Source organism: Poromitra crassiceps, assembly GCF_964638095.1.
Source record: "Poromitra crassiceps genome assembly, chromosome: 14".
Classification (NCBI taxonomy): domain Eukaryota; kingdom Metazoa; phylum Chordata; class Actinopteri; order Beryciformes; family Melamphaidae; genus Poromitra; species Poromitra crassiceps.
In genome coordinates this window covers 40,514,835-40,535,126 of record NC_139633.1, presented here as the reverse complement: position 1 = coordinate 40,535,126, position 20,292 = coordinate 40,514,835, and positions in this window count along the sequence as shown.

Below are 20,292 nucleotides of genomic sequence, written 5' to 3'. Positions count from 1 at the left end.
CAGAAAACCCTCAGCCCAGCATTCACAGACAGTGAAAAAGCCCCGCTGTCAGGACTGCTCTATGCCCATCTGCAACACACAGTTATATTTTAGTTTTAAAATGCAGTTCTCGGCTTACTACCACAGCTTATCGCCTAGTGATAAGCAATGTTATGCATCGAAATTAACGTTGTTTAATGGGATATGTCTTACAGACCCATACGCACTGGCGCTGTCAATTGGCCAAGCCTAGTCATACATATCGTGCATTCCTTTATAACTGGGGATAGCGTAGATAATTATTCTGTAACTTGCAAAGATATATTGTTATGTTGATAATGCACACAACTCAATAATGACATTATGTAACGTTACTTGGTCGTTAACTAACCGAGCGATGTGGCTGAGCAGCCTACAGCTGCAGCTTACCTGATTATGAAGAGCACTACAAAGTTGGGCATTTTTAATGATGTCCTCGTTCCAATCAGTTCAACTCAATAATGACATTATTTAACGTTACTTGGTTGTTAACTAACCGAGCGATGTGGCTGTTATAGCAGCCTACTACAGTTTACCTGATATGAAATGAGCGAGCACTGCAAAGTCGGGCATTTTTAACGATTTCCTCTTTCGGCTTGCAACCAAAGACACCTACGGTTAGCATAAAAGCAGTATGAGTTGACGGGATTCGGTAAAACTTTAGTCCTTGCTTTTAATGCTAACCGTAGGTGTCTTTGGTTGCAAGCCGAAAGAGGAAATCGTTAAAAATGCCCGACTTTATAGTGCTCTTCATAATCAGGTAAGCTGCCTGAAACTGTAGGCTGCTCAGCCACATCGCTCGGTTAGTTAACGACCAAGTAACGTTACATAATGTCATTATTGAGTTGTGTGCATTATCAACATAACAATATATCTTTGCAAGTTACAGAATAATTATCTACGCTATCCCCAGTTATAAAGGAATGCACGATATGTATGACTAGGCTTGGCCAATTGACAGCGCCAGTGCGTATGGGTCTGTAAGACATATCCCATTAAACAACGTTAATTTCGATGCATAACATTGCTTATCACTAGGCGATAAGCTGTGGTAGTAAGCCGAGAACTGCATTTTAAAACTAAAATATAACTGTGTGTTGCAGATGGGCATAGAGCAGTCCTGACAGCGGGGCTTTTTCACTGTCTGTGAATGCTGGGCTGAGGGTTTTCTGCCTACACGTTGCGCACGCAGCTTGCTTTGTTGTCATTGTGACGTAGGCGTATAATTGGTCTATGGTCAATGCAAATCACCACATGAAGTTACAACGCAACAAGCCTGATTATCAATTCAAAAGAAAATGTAGAGTGGCAACATGTTGCTGGCTGCGGTGAATGCAGTGAGCACGACAGACAGAGGAAAAAAAGGAAATAAAACTGGTCTGATTTAGAGATGGAGGGAAAAAGGATGATTTGGTGCAATAATCAGAATGTTGTGTATTATAATTAGAACATTGCACCTGAAACATGTATTACTCACTGTATTCACTTCAGTCAGCAGCACCGCACCGGTGTGTGCTTTTCATCCCCTCATCTCGCCACTGTGCCAAGTGCGCACACACACAGGCCATTTCTGCCATTAAGAATTCTCTATCTCCCCCGGCTCCACTTTTGCACAACACTCGTCTTTCTGCTAGGTAGCGTTGCTTCAAAGTTTTCCACTTGCTGCGGAGGTTTTGCCACGGCTTATCGAACCCTTTCTCCCTCATTTTACTTTCATTTTCCGCTCCTTTTCCAAAGGAGAAGATGGGTCACATGACGTGCAAATGCGGAAAATGTGTTTCCATTACACTTTTGCGATGAACTGCTATATCGACACGTCTGAAAAATCACCTCATGAGAGCGCAAAAACTTTTTGCGATATTTGGGAGGTTTTTTCAAAATTTACGTGTTTCCATTACCCAATTTTTATTGCGATATTTAGATTTTCTCAGATCCTCCAATGTGTGCAGCAGGATGTCGCATATCTTTTACCAGTCTATTGTAGCAAGTGCAATCCTGTTTGCAGCCACCTGTTGGGGCAGCAGCATCAGAGCCGGTGACTCTAAAGCCGTTTTCCCACATGCGCTTTGTACCGCTAAATGACCGGAACGTGGTCTAATGCCTGCATGTGGGAAAGTCGTCGTGCCGGTATAAGCGCGACCCCGTCATCGCGGAGATTTCACCAGTTTCGAGGCAGTCAGAAGAGCGGTATGCGCGATAGCGGACTCAAGTGTAGAACGAGTCCAGTCATTTCCCGTGACACTCTCATGGGCGAGGTGTACACACGTTGCTTAATGTTCCAGTGGGCATAATCGAATCATTCGCGCACATTAAAGCAAACTGGCGAAATGATCTTGTGATAATAATGTGTGGGCGTGCTGATTTTCCCTTCTCTCCTCTCTGCTGCCTGCTCGCTCTCTGTGGCCACAGTCCTCCTCCTTCAGTCACAGCCCGACAGGGACACAGACGAAGCAAATGCACGAAGCGAAATGTGGAAGTATTTTGCTTACGTTGCCGACAGCGAAGGCAAGCCCGGACACATCAAACGCCAGTCCATTCTGATTGCACTATTGTTCGTATTAGCCTCTTCTCAAGTTGCACTAGTAGGCAAAAGTCTTATTTTGTTTATTATGTTGATGTTTGAAGAAAAGTTAAGCTGAATAGTTATGAGAAATAAAAACAGTGTGTTGTTACAGTTAAAAGGTTCTGCTTATTTGTATTCAGTGTTCGTGCTGGTTGGCAGCATACCAGCTTAGAGGTGCATTATCGCCACCAACTGCAGCCGCTTTGATACGTTTTTTTGGGGAATATCGAACCGGTTTCAAAATGTTCAAACCGACCCATGCCTAGGCCCTATATTGTGTGAATTTGTGAGTTTTGAAGTTTATAAGGCAGCTCAGCTGTAAGCCAATCCATTCTGATTGCACTGCTTGTGTTTTTATTAGCCTTTTCTCAAGTTGCACTATAGGCAGAAGTCTTATTTCATTTATTATTTTGATGTTTAGAAGAAAAGTTGAGCTGAATAGTTATGAGAAATAAATACAGGGTGTGTTTGTTACACAGGTGTCCTGCTTCTTTTTATTCAGTATCATTGCTGGTTGACAATACCAGCTTAGAGGTGTATTATCGCTATCAGGTGGACTGAAGTTGCACTACAGACAGTTATGGGCCACACTCGGGAGCCCTGCTTAAAAAAAAAAAAAAAAAAAAAGCAGCACGCAACACCCAGACAGACCCAGGCAGCAGGCCAGGATTGACAAACGCAAGCCAGAATATCCGATGCCCACCAGCAGCAAGCTTCAGAGTCAGTGATGTGCTTGAAATGTTTAATTTCACAAAAGGCCAATTATCTCAGCTTCTAGAAAAAAATTGCTGTTTTTGGATGAATCAAGCTATTTTCTCCGGCTCATAACTAAAGAACGGAAAATGGGATCAATAAACTTTTTTTTGCAGATGATAGAATAGAGTCTCATCGTTCTTTGTGCGTGTTCAGTGTTTACATAGTAATATCACACAATATTCTGTGGGCCTCGAGAAATCACTGAAAACGCTCTGAAACTCTGGCACTGGGAGCGTCCGTTCTCCAAAAGTGGCTGGCACTCAATGAGTTAATTACAAAAAAAATCGGTATACCGGTTCAATCCGGTTTAGACGGCAATATCGAACCGGTTTTAAAATTTTCAAACCAACCCAGCCCTACTTACAGGTAATTTTCCGGTACGCATGTGGGAAAACGGCAAGACCCTGAGCAGACTGATAAAGAGAGCTGGCTCTGCTGGGGACCACTCTGGAGCCCCTGGAGGTGGCTCTGTGCTGGGGACTACTCTGGAGCCCCCAGAGGTGGCTCCGTGCTGGGGACCACTCTGGAGCCCCTGGAGGTGGCTCTGTGCTGGAGACCACTCTGGGGCCCCTGGAGGTGGCTCTGTGCTGGGGACTACTCTGGAGCCCCCGGAGGTGGCTCTGTGCTGGGGACTACTCTGGAGCCCCTGGAGGTGGCTCTGTGCTGGGGACTACTCTGGAGCCCCTGGAGGTAGCTCTGTGCTGGGGACTACTCTGGAGCCGCTGGAGGTGGCACAGAAAGCCTACAGTAAGGTCTCCATGTTGTTTCCATGCAGCACGATGCCAGGTCAGCATGTGGGCTCACACTGCAATGGACAAGCTTAGGTCACACATCAGTCATTAACACCTCCATTAGATATATGTGTGTGTGTATGTTGTATGTGTGTACGTGCATGTGTGTGTGTGTGTGTGTGTGTGTGTGTGTGTGTTAGGGATGGGCATCGAATTTCGAATTTTCGAATAATCGTTGTTATTATCAAGGTCGACTTTTATTATTGAAATTCGAAATTCGAATTTTTTTTTTTTTTTTTTTTTTTTTTTTTTTTTGAGTGAAATGTTGCATTGTCTCCCCTGATTCTAAGTACCGGTATAGTCAAATCGCTATAAGCATTTTAAGCAAGGTTTATGGAAAAATGAATGGCGGATGAAATCCCATGAAGAGGGAGAGGGGGTGACTTTGGCACCCCTTTGGCACTCAGACCTGATCCTACTAAATATTTAATGAACCACAACCACTCATGATTGTCAAAACTGTTTTTTATTTTCGAAAATGTCAATGTAAAAAAAATTAAAAATGTAAAAAAAAAAAAAAAAATTTTTTTTTTTTTTTTTTTTTACATTTTTTTATTTATTTTCGAAATTCGAATTAAATTCGAATTTGGCCAGCGAATTTCGAATAGTGTTTTTGCTAGAAATGCCCATCCCTAGTGTGTGTACGTGTGTACGTGTGTGTGTGCGTGTGCGAACTGTGAGGTAATCTATTTGAAATCGCACCCAGAGAGAAAGAGAAGAGGAAGAGATGAGGCAAGGAGAGACAGAGCAAGACGACAACACTCCTCCCTCTCTCATTCTCATTCTCACACACACACACACACACACACACACACACACACACACACACACACACACACACACACACACTCACACACACACACACACACACACACACACACACACACACACACACACGTCTGGAGACTTGTTAGGACATACTACCGTAAATTCCGGACTATAAGGCGCACCGGTATATAAGCCGCGGGACCAAAATTGACTATTTTTTTCTTATATAAGCCGCACCGGTCTATAAGCCGCGGGTGTTTTGATGTTTAATTACCATATGAAAGGGTTCGTGCACAGAGAGGAATGTCGGGAAAGAGATGGCTGTTTGGGGAAGCTCCCATTTATTAACATTTCAACAAAACAAAACAAAAGTCAGGTCACTAATCCCCAGACAAAATCACACAACAATAGGCTATATGTGCAGCAAACCTGTAACCAGAGTCAAGTCACTAATCCTCGTCTTCCTCTTCTTCCTGCGTACTGAAACCACCAAAGTCCTCATCTTCAGTGTCGGAAACGAACAGGTTCAGGGTGGCTTCGTCAACCACTCTCCTCTCTCCTTCATTGTCACTCAAAACCAACGAACTCCTCTTCGTCACTGTCGGCATCGAACAGCCTCTGAAGCCTCTGACGGCCCTCAGCGCCAGCTGTGGCGGCGTCATCCTCTTCATCCCGCAGCAGTCCAGCGTTTTGGAACCCGTTGGTGATTGTGGATGCTTTTATGACCTCTGAAGGACTTTTTGGTCTTCTTGCACTGAGACAGTTCCTCCTGCTGCACCGTCCAACGCCTCACCATTGACTCATCGATGCCCAGGTTACGCGCGGCTGCTCTGTTTCCCTCTTTTAAGGCGAGATTGACTGCTTTCAACTTGAAAGCTGCGTCGTGTGAATTTCTGCGTACCTTCCCCATGGTAAGTGAGAGTGTTGCTTCTACTGCTCGTCTTGTTGTGAATATTCCTTGATCTTCCTTTGTGTGAATTCGCCGAAGTTTGTGATTTTCTCCTGGTAGTCGGGGGGAGGGAGTTGATGGCCGAGTACCGTAATTACCATATGTAAGTGGTCACGCACAGAGGGGATTGTCGGGAAAGAGATGGCTGTTTGAGGAAGCTCCCATTTACCGTATTACCGTAACATTTCAACAAAACAACATAACACAACACCACCGTTGTTTATTTTTACAGTGCACACAGTGTCCGCGGTGTGGTGAAAAGAGGGCAAGAGAGGAAATTAAAACAGAAGTGGATTTATAGTTAGAAAGAGTGCTAAAAAAGAGAGATTTTATTTGTATTTTTTTTTCTTTTTCTGAAAAAATCCATAGATAAGCCGCACCGTTATATAAGCCGCAGGGGCCAAAAAACGGGAAAAAAGCCGCGGCTTATAGTCCGGAATTTACGGTAGTAGCATTAACAGGTCTGCTGTAGCTAATCTTCAGTGATAGTAAGACATGCTAGATCGGGGTGGGCAACATATTTTTCCTGAGGGCCATACTGACTTACATCAAGTAAGCAAAGGGCCACATTGGAGATTATACCTGCCAACACTCCTGATTTTTGCAGGAGTCTCCCTATTTTTAATCCTCTCTCCCGTTGTGATTGTCCCAAGGATTGCATCCTTGTCTTGACAAGGCCGTAATTTTTTCTTTGAGTCCGGCCCCGGGGCTGCATTTTGCCCGTGTTTTGCCTCAGGGCCGCAAGAAATGACTGTAGAACAGTCATCATTTCTTAGACATGAGATTACTTTTAGCCTTTTAGTCATGAAGATTATTGAAAGATATTCCATATTCCAGACTGAAATGTTATAACAGAAGTGGAGTATTGGCCAGAATGATATGAACATTTGGACACTTATTCAGTGGGTATCTTGTATGTTGCGTTCAGGTGCACTGTAAAAAAAAAAAAAAATGCAGTTCCATCGCGGGCCACACAGGGGGCCGTATTTTGCCCATGTGTGTGCTAGTGGATCTAGCGCCAACAATGACATCATCATTTAACAGAGCGAGTGTGTGTGTGTGTGTGTGTGTGTGTGTGTGTGTGTGTGTGTGTGTGTGTGTGTGTGCGTGTGCGTGTGCGTGTGCTGGCACGCGTGCGTGTGTGTGTGCGTGTGTGTGTGTGTGTGTGTGTGGTACTCAGCATATGGCCAGCTCAGTGGTAGGGATGTCACGATGATAGCAGTTCTACTTGAATACCGATAACCAGGAAAATGTCGAGACTCGATACCATTTTCGATAGCGGGTGGGACAAAAAATGACTGCTGGTATCAATACTGTTGCAAATGAGTATTGTATCCATTTCAAATGTTTAGTATTGATACTACTTATCCATACTATAGTCTCGATACCTGTTGCAAATGAGCATTTGTAACCGTTTCAAATTTTTAGTATTCATATGTATAGATAGATAGATACTATCGATACTGTTAATAGCACTTTCTAGGGATGGGACCGATCCGATCCAATATCGGTATCGGGTGCCGATACTGACATCATTTACGGATCGGAATCGGATCGGAATGGGGGGGGTGGGGGGGGGGGAATTGGAATTCCAGCACGTTTTGCCCATGTATAATAGTATCCTTCATTGCCTTGTATATTTTCTTAATTTTGTCTGCTTTTTACAAGGTATATTTAAAAAAAAAATCTTTAATTGGTCAAATCTTTGCCTATACTGTATATTCAAGAAAAATATCGGTATCGGAATAATATCGGTATCGGCAGATATCCAAATTCAGGTATCGGAATCGGATCGGAAGTGAAAAAATGTGGATCGGTGCATCCCTAGCACTTTCCAATACAAGTCAACTTGTTTGAAAGGAAATTATTGAAAAAACGAAAGTATTAAAATGAGTGCCAATGGCACTAGTGTCCAATGCTGTTTCACTTATTTAAAAACACACAAGAATGTCGGTTGGGGCACCTGTTCAGGGTGGAAGGGAACTGGTGGGAATAGTGTGATCCTCCCACGTGCTACGTGCTGCCGGTGAAGCACCCCGCTGTCAGGTGAAAAGAAGTGGCTGGCAACTGCGCATGTGTCGGAGGAAGCATGGTGCTAGTCTATGGCTCTCCCCAGATCAGCAGAGAGGGTGGAGCATCGCCCGGGGCAGCAGGGGGAAATTGGCCAAGTACAATTGGGGAGAAAATGAGGGGGAAATCAGAAAGGGAAAAAAAGAAAAGAAAGAATCATATGATAGTACTGGATCACTGGATCAACTATTGTTGTCGGTTGAAGGTTTGTGTTACAAACTGTTCAAACAGTTATTATCGCAAATAATGTTTCATAAGGTATTGGGATATGATTGCCTCTCTCTCTCAGCACAGCCACATATAGTGTCTGTCTGTGAAGTCACATAACACACACTTCACACACTCCTGCTACTGACCCACCCCAACAATGTGTGTGTGTGTGTGTGTGTGTGTGTGTGTGTGTGTGTGTGTGTGTGTGTGTGTGTGTGTGTGTGTGTGTGTGTCGCCCACACACACACACAGTTTTCTGGTCTGCAGTACTTCCTCCTGCTCTGCACAGTACGCCTCTCTTGCACACACACACACACACATACACACACACACACGTGTGTACTGAAGCATGCTGCCTCTGCCAGCCTGCTGACCAGTCAATGTAACCCCAAGAAATCCTGAGGTTTCAGAAAAATCCTACACACTGCACCTGTGCTACACACTGACTGCACCTGCACACTGCACTACACACTGACTGCACCTGTGCTGCACACTGACTGCACCTGTGCTGCACACTGACTGCACCTGTGCTACTGACTGCACCTGTGCTACACACTGCACCTGTGCTGCACACTGACTGCACCTGTGCTGCACCTGTGCTGCACACTGCACCTGTGCTGCACACTGCACCTGTGCTGCACACTGACTGCACCTGTGCTGCACACTGCACCTGGGCTTGAAGCCTACACACTGCACCTGGGCTTGAAGCCTACACACTGTACCTGGGCTTGAAGCCTACACACTGTACCTGGGCTTGAAGCCTACACACTGCACCTGGGCTTGAAGCCTACACACTACACCTGGGCTTGAAGCCTACACACTACACCTGGGCTTGAAGCCTACACACTGTACCTGGGCTTGAAGCCTACACACTGTACCTGGGCTTGAAGCCTACACACTGTACCTGGGCTTGAAGCCTACACACTACACCTGGGCTTGAAGCCTACACACTGTACCTGTGCTTGAAGCCTACACACTGTACCTGGGCTTGAAGCCTACACACTGTACCTGGGCTTGAACAGGTTACTACAATAATTAAGCATATTTGACACTTTTTTTAAACAATTTCAGACCAAATAGAAAATGATATTAATAAATGATGATCTGTTCTGTTCTGTTTGTTCTGTTCTGTTCTGTTCTGTCTGTTCTGTTCTGTTCTGTCTGTTCTGTTCTGTTCTGTTCTGTTCTGTTCTGTCTGTTCTGTTTGTTCTGTTCTGTTCTGTTCTGTTCTGTTCTGTTTGTTCTGTTCTGTTCTGTTCTGTTCTGTTTGTTCTGTTCTGTTCTGTCTGTTCTGTTCTGTTCTGTTCTGTTCTGTTCTGTCTGTTCTGTTTGTTCTGTTCTGTTCTGTTCTGTCTGTTCTGTTCTGTTCTGTTCTGTTTGTTCTGTTCTGTTCTGTTCTGTCTGTTCTGTTTGTTCTGTTCTGTTCTGTGGAAATCATGTGACCCTCGAATATCAGCTTTAACCAGCGAACAACTGGAGGAACGGCCACAAAAACAGGATGGTTCTGGACCACTTGCTGCAATTGTGACTCTACATCCATCTCTGTGTGTGTGTGTGTGTGTGTGTGTGTGTGTGTGTGTGTGTGTGTGTGTGTGTGTGTGTGCGTGCGTGCGGCACAGCTGGGCAGCCATGGTCCTGGAATGCAGTGGTCCACACTTCCTCAGTGTGTGTCCTATTGTTTCAGAGGAAGACGGTAGAGTAGAAGGCCGGAGCGCGCACACACACGCACACACACACACACACACACACACACACACACACACACACACACACACACACACACACACACACACACACACACACACACAGAGTCTGGCCAGAGGAAATCGTTAGCACAGTTATCATACTGTGACAACATTGCATTCGTCATGAATCAGATCAATATTAAACTCAAGTTAATGATATTGGGCTGAGGGTCATGATGATGATGACATATATCATGATGATAAACTGGTAAGACTTTAAAGAGATTAGAGGAATTGTTGTCTGCAAATGTGACCAAAAGTATTGTTTTATTGCATGTTTGTGACTCCTAAGACACAGATGTTAGCAGCACGTCCTGTTCCCTCTGGAGGCAGCACTGAGCTCTGTTCCCTCTGGAGGCAGCACTGAGCTCTGTCTCCTCTGGAGGCAGCACTGAGCTCTGTCTCCTCTGGAGGCAGCACTGAGCTCTGTCCCCTCTGGAGGCAGCGCTGAGCTCTGTCTCCTCTGGAGGCAGCGCTGAGCTCTGTCCCCTCTGGAGGCAGCACTGAGCTCTGTCCCCTCTGGAGGCAGCACTGAGCTCTGTGTGGAGGCAGCACTGAGCTCTGTCTCCTCTGGAGGCAGCACTGAGCTCTGTCTCCTCTGGAGGCAGCACTGAGCTCTGTCTCCTCTGGAGGCAGCACTGAGCTCTGTCCCCTCTGGAGGCAGCACTGAGCTCTGTCCCCTCTGGAGGCAGCACTGAGCTATGTCTCCTCTGGAGGCAGCACTGAGCTCTGTCTCCTCTGGAGGCAGCACTGAGCTATGTCTCCTCTGGAGGCAGCACTGAGCTCTGTCCCCTCTGGAGGCAGCACTGAGCTATGTCTCCTCTGGAGGCAGCACTGAGCTCTGTGTGGAGGCAGCACTGAGCTCTGTCTCCTCTGGAGGCAGCACAGAGCTCTGTCTCCTCTGGAGGCAGCACTGAGCTATGTCTCCTCTGGAGGCAGCACTGAGCTCTGTGTGGAGGCAGCACTGAGCTCTGTCTCCTCTGGAGGCAGCACTGAGCTCTGTCCCCTCTGGAGGCAGCACTGAGCTCTGTCTCCTCTGGAGGCAGCGCTGAGCTCTGTCCCCTCTGGAGGCAGCACTGAGCTCTGTCCCCTCTGGAGGGGACAGCACTGAGCTCTGTCCCCTCTGAAGGCAGCACTGAGCTCTGTCCCCTCTGGAGGCAGCACTGAGCTCTGTCCCCTCTGGAGGCAGCACTGAGCTCTGTCCCCTCTGGAGACAGCACTGAGCTCTGTCTCCTCTGGAGGCAGCGCTGAGCTCTGTCTCCTCTGGAGGCAGCGCTGAGCTCTGTCCCCTCTGGAGGCAGCACTGAGCTCTGTCCCCTCTGGAGGGGACAGCACTGAGCTCTGTCCCCTCTGGAGACAGCACTGAGCTCTGTCCCCTCTGGAGGGGACAGCACTGAGCTCTGTCTCCTCTGGAGGCAGCACTGAGCTCTGTCCCCTCTGGAGGCAGCACTGAGCCCTGTCCCCTCTGGAGGCAGCACTGAGCTCTGTCCCCTCTGGAGACAGCACTGAGCTCTGTCCCCTCTGGAGGCAGCACTGAGCTCTGTCCCCTCTGGAGGCAGCACTGAGCTCTGTCCCCTCTGGAGACAGCACTGAGCTCTGTCCCCTCTGGAGGCAGCACTGAGCTCTGTCCCCTCTGGAGGCAGCACTGAGCTCTGTCCCCTCTGGAGGGGACAGCAGTGAGCTCTGTCTCCTCTGGAGGCAGCACAGAGCTCTGTCCCCTCTGGAGGCAGCACTGAGCTCTGTCCCCTCTGGAGGCAGCACTGAGCTCTGTCCCCTCTGGAGGCAGCACTGAGCTCTGTCCCCTCTGGAGGCAGCGCTGAGCTCTGTCTCCTCTGGAGGCAGCACAGAGCTCTGTCCCCTCTGGAGGCAGCACTGAGCTCTGTCTCCTCTGGAGGCAGCGCTGAGCTCTGTCTCCTCTGGAGGCAGCACTGAGCTCTGTCTCCTCTGGAGGCAGCACTGAGCTCTGTCTCCTCTGGAGGCAGCACTGAGCTCTGTCCCCTCTGGAGGCAGCACTGAGCTCTGTCCCCTCTAGAGGCAGCACTGGCTGTCTCTGCGAGAAGCATGGTCACCTTGAGGAGACGAGCCAGCAGGAGGGATGCTTACATCACATCCTGTGTTTGGTAAATACATGTGGTCTGAAGCTGCAGTGAGCCAGGCCAGCCGTTAATGCAGTATCCTTGGTAGAGGCGCAACTAACGATTATTTTCCATTATCAATTAATCTGTGGATTATTGTCTCGATTAATGCATTCGTTGTTTGGTCGATCAAATGTAGCAAAATGGTTAAAATGTGCATCAGTGTTTCCCAAAGCCCAAGATGACGTAAAAGATATTCAGTTTACTGTCATACAAGAGTCAAGAAACCAGAAAATATTCACATATTCACTGTATTTTTTTCCTTTTAAAAAAAACAGTCAAAATGATTAATTGATGACCAAAATAGTTGTTGACTAATTTTCTGTCTATTGACTAATTGATTAATCATTGGAGCTCTAGTCCCTGGCTGATATTTTGTGCCAGTATTGGTCTTTTATGAAAGCTGTGGGGGGGGGGGGGGGGGGGGGGGGGCGCAACATAGAGGAGCATAATTCAGATAGTAGATTTGTTATTTATTTTGCACTTTTTTTTTACTTGCACTTGATGTCCTTAACTCATTCACTGCCAACAACGTATGAACACGTTTTCAGAATCCAGCTGTTCCCTGCCAACAACGTGTTTACACGTTTTTGGCATCGATTTTTTTTTTTTGACGGTGGGTTGTGCATCTAAGCCTTTTACATCTCTTATATAATTATTGGAGCCACCGAACGTTTACAACCCATTCCACCGACCCACTAAGTGGCAACAGTGCTCTCCTGGCTAGAGGAAGAAAAGCATTTTTTTAACTTGTCAAGCCATTCTCAGCCCAGCCATTCTCCTTTTCGCGCTGATTGCTGGCGATGCGGGATTGCAAATTTACATAATAGATTCAGCCGATCTACTATGATCGGGTGATAGATTACAGTTGGAGGAACACACTTTGAAACACGCAGCATAAATATGACCAGAATCGCAAAAACTTCTCTCAACCAAAACTCCAAACGAGCGAGTCCTTCCCGACTTCCTCAAACAGCGGCCGTGCAGACATGCAGGCACATGAGAGCAGCAAAGCACTGACTGGTGACAAGCTTGTCCGCCCACGGAGGGCGGAGTTGAAGCAACTCGAGAGGGAGGGAGAGAGAGAGAGAGAGAGAGAGAGAGAGAGAGGGAGGGAGAGCGAGAGGGAGGGAGAGAGAGAGAGAGAGCGAGAGGGGGAGGGAGAGAGAGAGAGAGAGAGCCAAAAATGAATGGTTAAAGTGACAGTTCCATCCAATTTCACAAAAAGCCGTTTATCTCTGAATATTCTTTTTCACGCTAAAACCATGCTGTATTCAACTGCTAATGCTTACATAACTACTAACTCTACAAACTAACTCTTTTAGACAGAGAAAGTACACATTCTATTAGTACTTTTGAGATATTGTATGTTCACAAACTCCAAGCTGAAACGAATCCTCGGCTCTTATAAAATGAGCCATAATCCTCAAAAAACGGCTTGGCAGAAGCTACCTACAGCAAAAAAAAACGTCTGGCAGTCAATGTGTTAATGCAGAGCAAATTCCCTGAGAGCGGCATTTTGCCGTTATTAGATAGGACAGTTGGCAGATAGTAAAGATAGATATAGAGAGAGAGAGAGAGAGAGAGAGAGAGAGAGAGAGAGAGAGAGAGAGAGAGAGAGAGAGAGAGAGGATGACAGATGGCAAAGGACCATGGGTCGGATTCGAACCCAGGTCGGCCGCGGAAAAAACTAAGCCTTTGTGGTACGCATTCTACCAAGTGAGTCACCAGGAGGGGGAAGGGGGGGGAGGAGGGATTGTGTTCACAACATGTACTACTAACGTTACTTGCTGGTCTAACCAGAGATGAAGAGTGCAGCCACTCTCAGACAGCCCAGATGGGAGGGAGCGCGCGCTGAAAGTGGCACGAGCCGGACACGTTTTCCTTTCATTTCTTCCTCCATAAAATGAACGGTGTTCCCGGTGGGCATGTTATGTAATCGGTGGATGCAGCAAGCCTATCACAGCCCCCTGAATCGAGTCGCATCGAAATCGTATCGTGGCAGACTCTGTGATATCGGCAAATATCGCATCGCTGTCCAATGAATCTATATCGTATCGTGATCAAACTTGTGATTCCCACCGCTAGTAAAAACACTAGCAGCCTGCATATGAGGGATTTAGAGAATAATATCACAATATTTCAGGGTATTTCTGCGATATCCATGATGATATGACAAAATACTGAAAAATATGTATTATTAATTTCAATAACATACAACTGCAACTAAATAAGTGTAAGTTTTATATGTCAGCATAAACGTAACAGTTTCTCTTCAAATATTCAAAATGTGCCTTCAAATATGACCATGGTTTGTTGTACAGGCTCTTTTGTAACCAAACCACTCCCACACTACTGAAGCCACTCCCCTTTTTGGAGTTAACTCCTCCCCCACGGAGCCGCTTTCAGCCATGCTTGTTGTTGCTGTGCGTCCGTTACGCAGTGTAACATCATTACAACAAGTCAGAAAATTGCCATTATCACAAATATGCATTTTTGGCGATATCAATATGAATTTTAACGATCTATCGATTCGATCATGATATTAGTGTCCTCTAGAGAGAGAGTGGCATCAGCGGAGGACCAATGAGCAGGCAGGAATGGGTCACGCGCTACTTTTGCATGTTAAAATAAAGCTGATGATGTACAATTTGATTCAAGGGATGAAAAAACCTTTCAGAGTACAACACAAACTGTCTATTTTGCTGCAACTCGACAGTGCTGCTTAATCCAGGACCTTACTTCCTGGAACTCTTGAGAGTAAAAAAAACTGGTCCATTGGAGTGAATGGAGATGTCGGGACTCTTCTATCTACACGGCCCTGGACGAGGAAATGTAAAAAAAATATGTTGGTGGCAACTTTCCGCCACTGTCTCTAAAAACATTTACCAAATTTGGGGGGCACTTTAAAAAATAGTAAATAGTGCATCAAGTTACTAAAGCTTATAATGTGAACAACAGCGCTGTTTGGGTGAGTGTGGTCATCGTCTTCTGGCAACCAGCTTGCAAGCGCTGACTGGGTTAGACGTGGAAATTAAATGAATTGGATGAAAATGAAACTATCAAAATTTGGATTTGCATTCTGAGATTTTTTTGGGGGGCATTTTTGCCCTTGCCCCTGGCTAAATTCCTACACTGCTAATATCAACACACAAAAAAAACCACCAGCTTCAAAACACTGCTACCTGCCTAAACCCCACAATGCACCCTTGCTTGGGAATCAAACCTGTGACTTTGTGAGAAGACCTGTATCCAGTGTTCACCCTCAGTCCGCGGTGCTACTCCTCGGGTTCTAATTAGAAAACAGACAAAGGAGGCGGGGCTACAAACAGGTGGAAAAACATGCTAGCAGGGCAACCCACTTGCTTCCTGCTTTGCACATTCCTGTCCCAGCCACACATGTTCAGATGGCAGGTGAACCAAAGAGAAACACCCAGGTCAGCTGCCTGGCCTGGCAGTTACAGAGACCGTCCTACAGCCTGGAGGTCGCAGGTTCAAGCCCCACAACACCTATGACCAAAAGCCCTGCCTAGTACTCACTTCTTGGTCACTCTGGATAAGAACGTCAGCTACACGCTCAACTTGTAGTTTACACATGATATCAGCCCATCAGAGTTGACACGCCTGGAGGCCTCTGCTGTCAAAAATGGTGAGAGTTTATAGTTGTAAATGCTGCTATAAATAGATTCACTGCTACCCAGAAGTTAGCTGTACCCTGCAGGTACACGTGTTCAGTAAGTAAACCTGCTCTTTACTGTGTACATTTCTTATTGTTGTTTTTTTGACAGGTACAGCGCACATTCATCGGCTGTGACCGCTCCTATCCACGAGTTAGTTCTCAGCTGCTGCGGAGGTATTGGCAGGCCCATGTGTCTGGATGGAACAGGGCAAGATACTAAACTTAAAATAGAAACAAACAAGATTAGTCCTACACACAAAAAAACAGGAAGAGATCATGAGAGAGAGAGCAGGACATTTGGCATCTACTTTCGGAATTGACGGCAGCTAGCTGCATGTCCAAGAGAGCCTGCATGCAATCTCTCACATCTCTGTTTTTAGGATATGTATTTGGTTTTGTAATTACCACAACGGTTAACCAAACATCATCAAGTCCCATTAAACTGTTTCATTAATTCCCGGTCTGCCAAACGCCTCTCTCTCACATAGCAGTGACATTAAATTCCACGAGAGAGTGACTGCTGCACACACCACTACAGAGCTAGGAGCCTGGATGGCTAACTTCACATAGCCCGACACTGTACAGTCCACATGCAAATCAACAGGATAAACCTGACCTAGCACGATAACCACAGAACCACCCCGGATAAATCAATTACATAATATTTGTATAAGGACTTATGTCTGGACTTATGTCTTGGTTATGGTTGCAGTGTTGATTTATTTTGAGCCATTCCTTGAGGTTTATTTTGAAGGTTGAATATGTGGGGCATTCCATTATTGCAACTGGGATACTGTTCCAGATTTTCCCACCAGTGATAGATAGAACATTGTTACCGAAGGAATCTCGGGGAATCTCGCAGTCTCCAATCTGATCAGATTGCAATCCGATTACAATCTGATGATGACACAAAACGGGTGTCCTCTCAATTTTGATTGAGAGGACACATTGCATTTACACTTGTGTCCAATGTGGTCACATGAGGCCATTTACACCTGGCACTAACATGAGTTTTCTGGGATCAGATTGCAATCGGATAGTGCTTGACCACATTAGCCTGATTTCATTTACACCTAGCATGCGGTTTGGGTGATCAGATTGCACCCAAAACGGGTGTCCTCTCAATCCGGATACAGTTGCTGTATGTGGATTGAGAGGACACATTGCATTTACACTTGTGTTCAATGTGATCAGATCGCAATCCGTTTTCAATGTGTCTTGGCCGCGTTTACACCTGTACTTTCAAGTGGTCAAGCACTATCGGATTGCAATCGGACTGATCACAGAAAACGCATGTTAGTGCCAGGTGTAAATGGCCTCTGTCTTGCGGTGTTTCTCTTCTGTACTCTACTACTAAAAAGCATTATGATTCCTATAGTTGTTTATAAAAGGGGTCAAATGATTTGCCTGGTGGTGATACCCAATGACATTTATGATGAAGGGTTGTAATTCAGGAATTGCCTTTCCTTGGCGGTATGCGGCCAGCACAGGGCCTTGGTAAACTATATACCAAACAAACAGCTATAACACAACAATAATCAGGCAATAACCCCCCCCCCCCCCCCCCCCCCCTCATTAATAATTACTGCACATATACTGTGTAGTGTTGTTTACCACTGGATAACAACAATAAGGGGGTTAATATTACTGCTGTTGTTGTTGTTAGCCTGAGTTAGCCTAATTTCCAGGCAGGCAGCAGCTGTCACCCTGCCTCCAAAGCCAAACAGACGTTTCAGCTAACTCATCACTACAAGATATTAGCCGTTTAAATGAGACCCGGAATAGTGTTTTGTTTCTTCGGTGTGTGTCCCTGTGCGTGTTAACAAGTCACGCACAGTTGTGTCGTTGTGTTACAATGTTGCCACAAAACGCAGCTACAAACAGGGTAGCCGCTGGGTGCTAGCCGATGCTAGTCGATGCGGCCGTTATCGGACAGCTAGTAGCGGCTGGCTACACATCCCTCAACGCACGTATTCACTGCAATGTTTCCACGTCGACCTCCCAACAGCCACTCAGACCACAGTGTGTGTAACTTTAAACCAGATCTAACGTTAGCGCACGATAAACCAATATTTGTGACGAGTGACGGCGACACGCACTTATCTGCGAGTGGGAAAAAAGTCAATTTGAATCGGACAAAAACGTTAACGTTATTCTTCATCCGCCAGGCTTACGTTCACGTTAGGGATTGTTGTTGACGTTTACTGGTGATTTCTCTCAGCTTTGACGTTAGCCCGATGAGGTGTCCATCTGATCAGCAGATATAGTTGGGGAAGACAAACAGGCCCAAACAACAACAACAAACACAACACAACAGGAGCCCGTGACCAGGCTCTGCTGCGTGTCCGACAATGGAATCTTAACGTAGCAGGTTTAAATGCGCTGCATCCGATCTGCGTAAAGGACATGAAAATGAGAAGCAGGATTACAGAAAGACACTGGATAAATAGTGACAACACCCTGAGCGGTTTAGAGTCTGTGTTGTGTTTGCTGCGATCCCCAGCAAAACCAACAGGCTGAACTGGAAAGCAAACGGGAAGGCTGAAATCTCGCCAGAGCTAACCGCTGGCTAGCTAAGCACCGTGTCCGATAATGGACCCCTCGCTGTCCTCCAGGCTTTACCTTGTACACATCTCCGTACGTGCCGCTTCCTATCCGCTGGATGAGCTCGAAGTCATCCTGCGGGTTCCGCCGGGAGAGGTCGGTGCTGGAGTCCATTATGCTGTGCGCAAAGACGCGTGGAAAACAAAGCTAAATGTTGTTTAGGGAAATCATACGTCGTCTGCCCGAGCCCACTCCAGCTCCAACATGGCTTCCACTGCGCAACGAGCATGCGCAATGGCTATCATGACATACCTCCTCCCTCCCTCCCCATGGAGCGTTCAAGACATAATTCGGAAGTGTCAAATCGGAATTTCCGACATAGCTGCGTTCACGCAGTTACAAAAGCGTACACAGCTAGCTAATTTAATCATTGGTCAAATAGCTGTTGGGTTTAACATCATCATCATCTCATCTTCATATAAAAGGGATGCACTCTGTTTAAATTGTTGTCCTACTGATGATGTCACAATGTCTGACATCATCAGTGACATCATTGACCAAAATCATCTTATGACATCTTATGACTTATCACTGATGATGTCATAGGCACTGATGATTTCATAGGCATTGTGATGTCAGCAGTGACGCGAAGTTGAGGAAATGTGCGCTGCCGCTGCGCATGCCAATAGTGCAGGCGATTGTGCGCTGAGCATGCCAATAGAGCAGGCGAGGCCATGCAGCAGCCAAGCTGTGGGCGAGGCCGCGCAGCGGGCGAGCCTAGGGTTTCGGCCCCGAAGGGCACCGATAGTACATAATAGTATAGTACATAAAATTGCCAAAGTGGGCTCTGTCTGTCTGCAATTTTGGTCAGGTTTTTGGTGCCACATTGTGAGATTTGGGACGTCACTGGTGATGTCCACAGTAGTAGTAGCAAGCACACTCACCAAATGTTTTTCAGGAGATGCTGTGATGTAGCCACAAGAAAGGTGCAATATTAATGTTTTTCAGGAGATGGCGATGTGATGTAGCGAATCAAGAAATATGCATTAGTTTTTCAGGAGATGTGTGATGTAGGTGATCTGTTTAAAATGTTTACAGTAGTTTTCCTTTCTTGCTGCACTACAATGTTACAATGCTGTGAGACGTAGCTAAACACAAAATATGCAATATTAATAGTTTTTCATGAGATACTCAGTATTTAATACTGTGCTAGGTTCGAAACAAGAAAGAATGTTTACAGTTGTTTTCCTTTCCTGATGCACTATAAATGTTTACAATGCTGTAGTGTAGCTAAGAGATGTCAAAATTGACCAAATTATATTTCACATAGCTGACATGTCACATGTGTTGTAGAATACTTAGATTTGTTTGAAATGTGTTTACTTTTGGGGCTTTAACACAGCTTTTGTTGCACAGAAACTTTTAAATTAAAATTAAGCTACTTTTGCAATGTAGTGAAATAAAAGTTTCGAAAATGTGGTGTCAAGTGTACATATAATGGGATTAATAGCTCGGGGAACGGTCCGGCCCCTTAGGTTTCTGACAATGTGGCCCCCTGAACAATGTAATTGAATAGCCCTGGTCTATGACATCATCAGTGATGTCACTCGAGCACTCGATGATGACATCATCAGTGATGTCAATCGAGCACTCGATAAATCTTCTACAAATAAACTGGAAGTTAGAGTTGAACAGTCACGTGACATTTCCTGCCCCGGAAGTGAGTTTCCCATTCATTTTCACCATAGACATGTTGAAAAATCCTCATATAACGAGTTTTAAGGCTGGAACCAAGCTAACCCGTGACTTACTGAATCGTGAGTGAACATAAAACATTTCAGTTGGAGCAAAAACAAAAAATAAAGACAGGGAAAAAAATTAAAACTAGTCCCCCCCCCCCCCCCCCCCCCCCCAAAGCGATTAGTGATGACCCATTTTACCTCCTGAGCCACAGCCACCCCCAACAACCTTTCAATTCATTTTTCCCAGTGTTCCGCGTTCTCTTGAACACGATACTTCCAAGTTCCAAAATAAGGTGAATATGAGCCAAGAGAGAGGGACCTG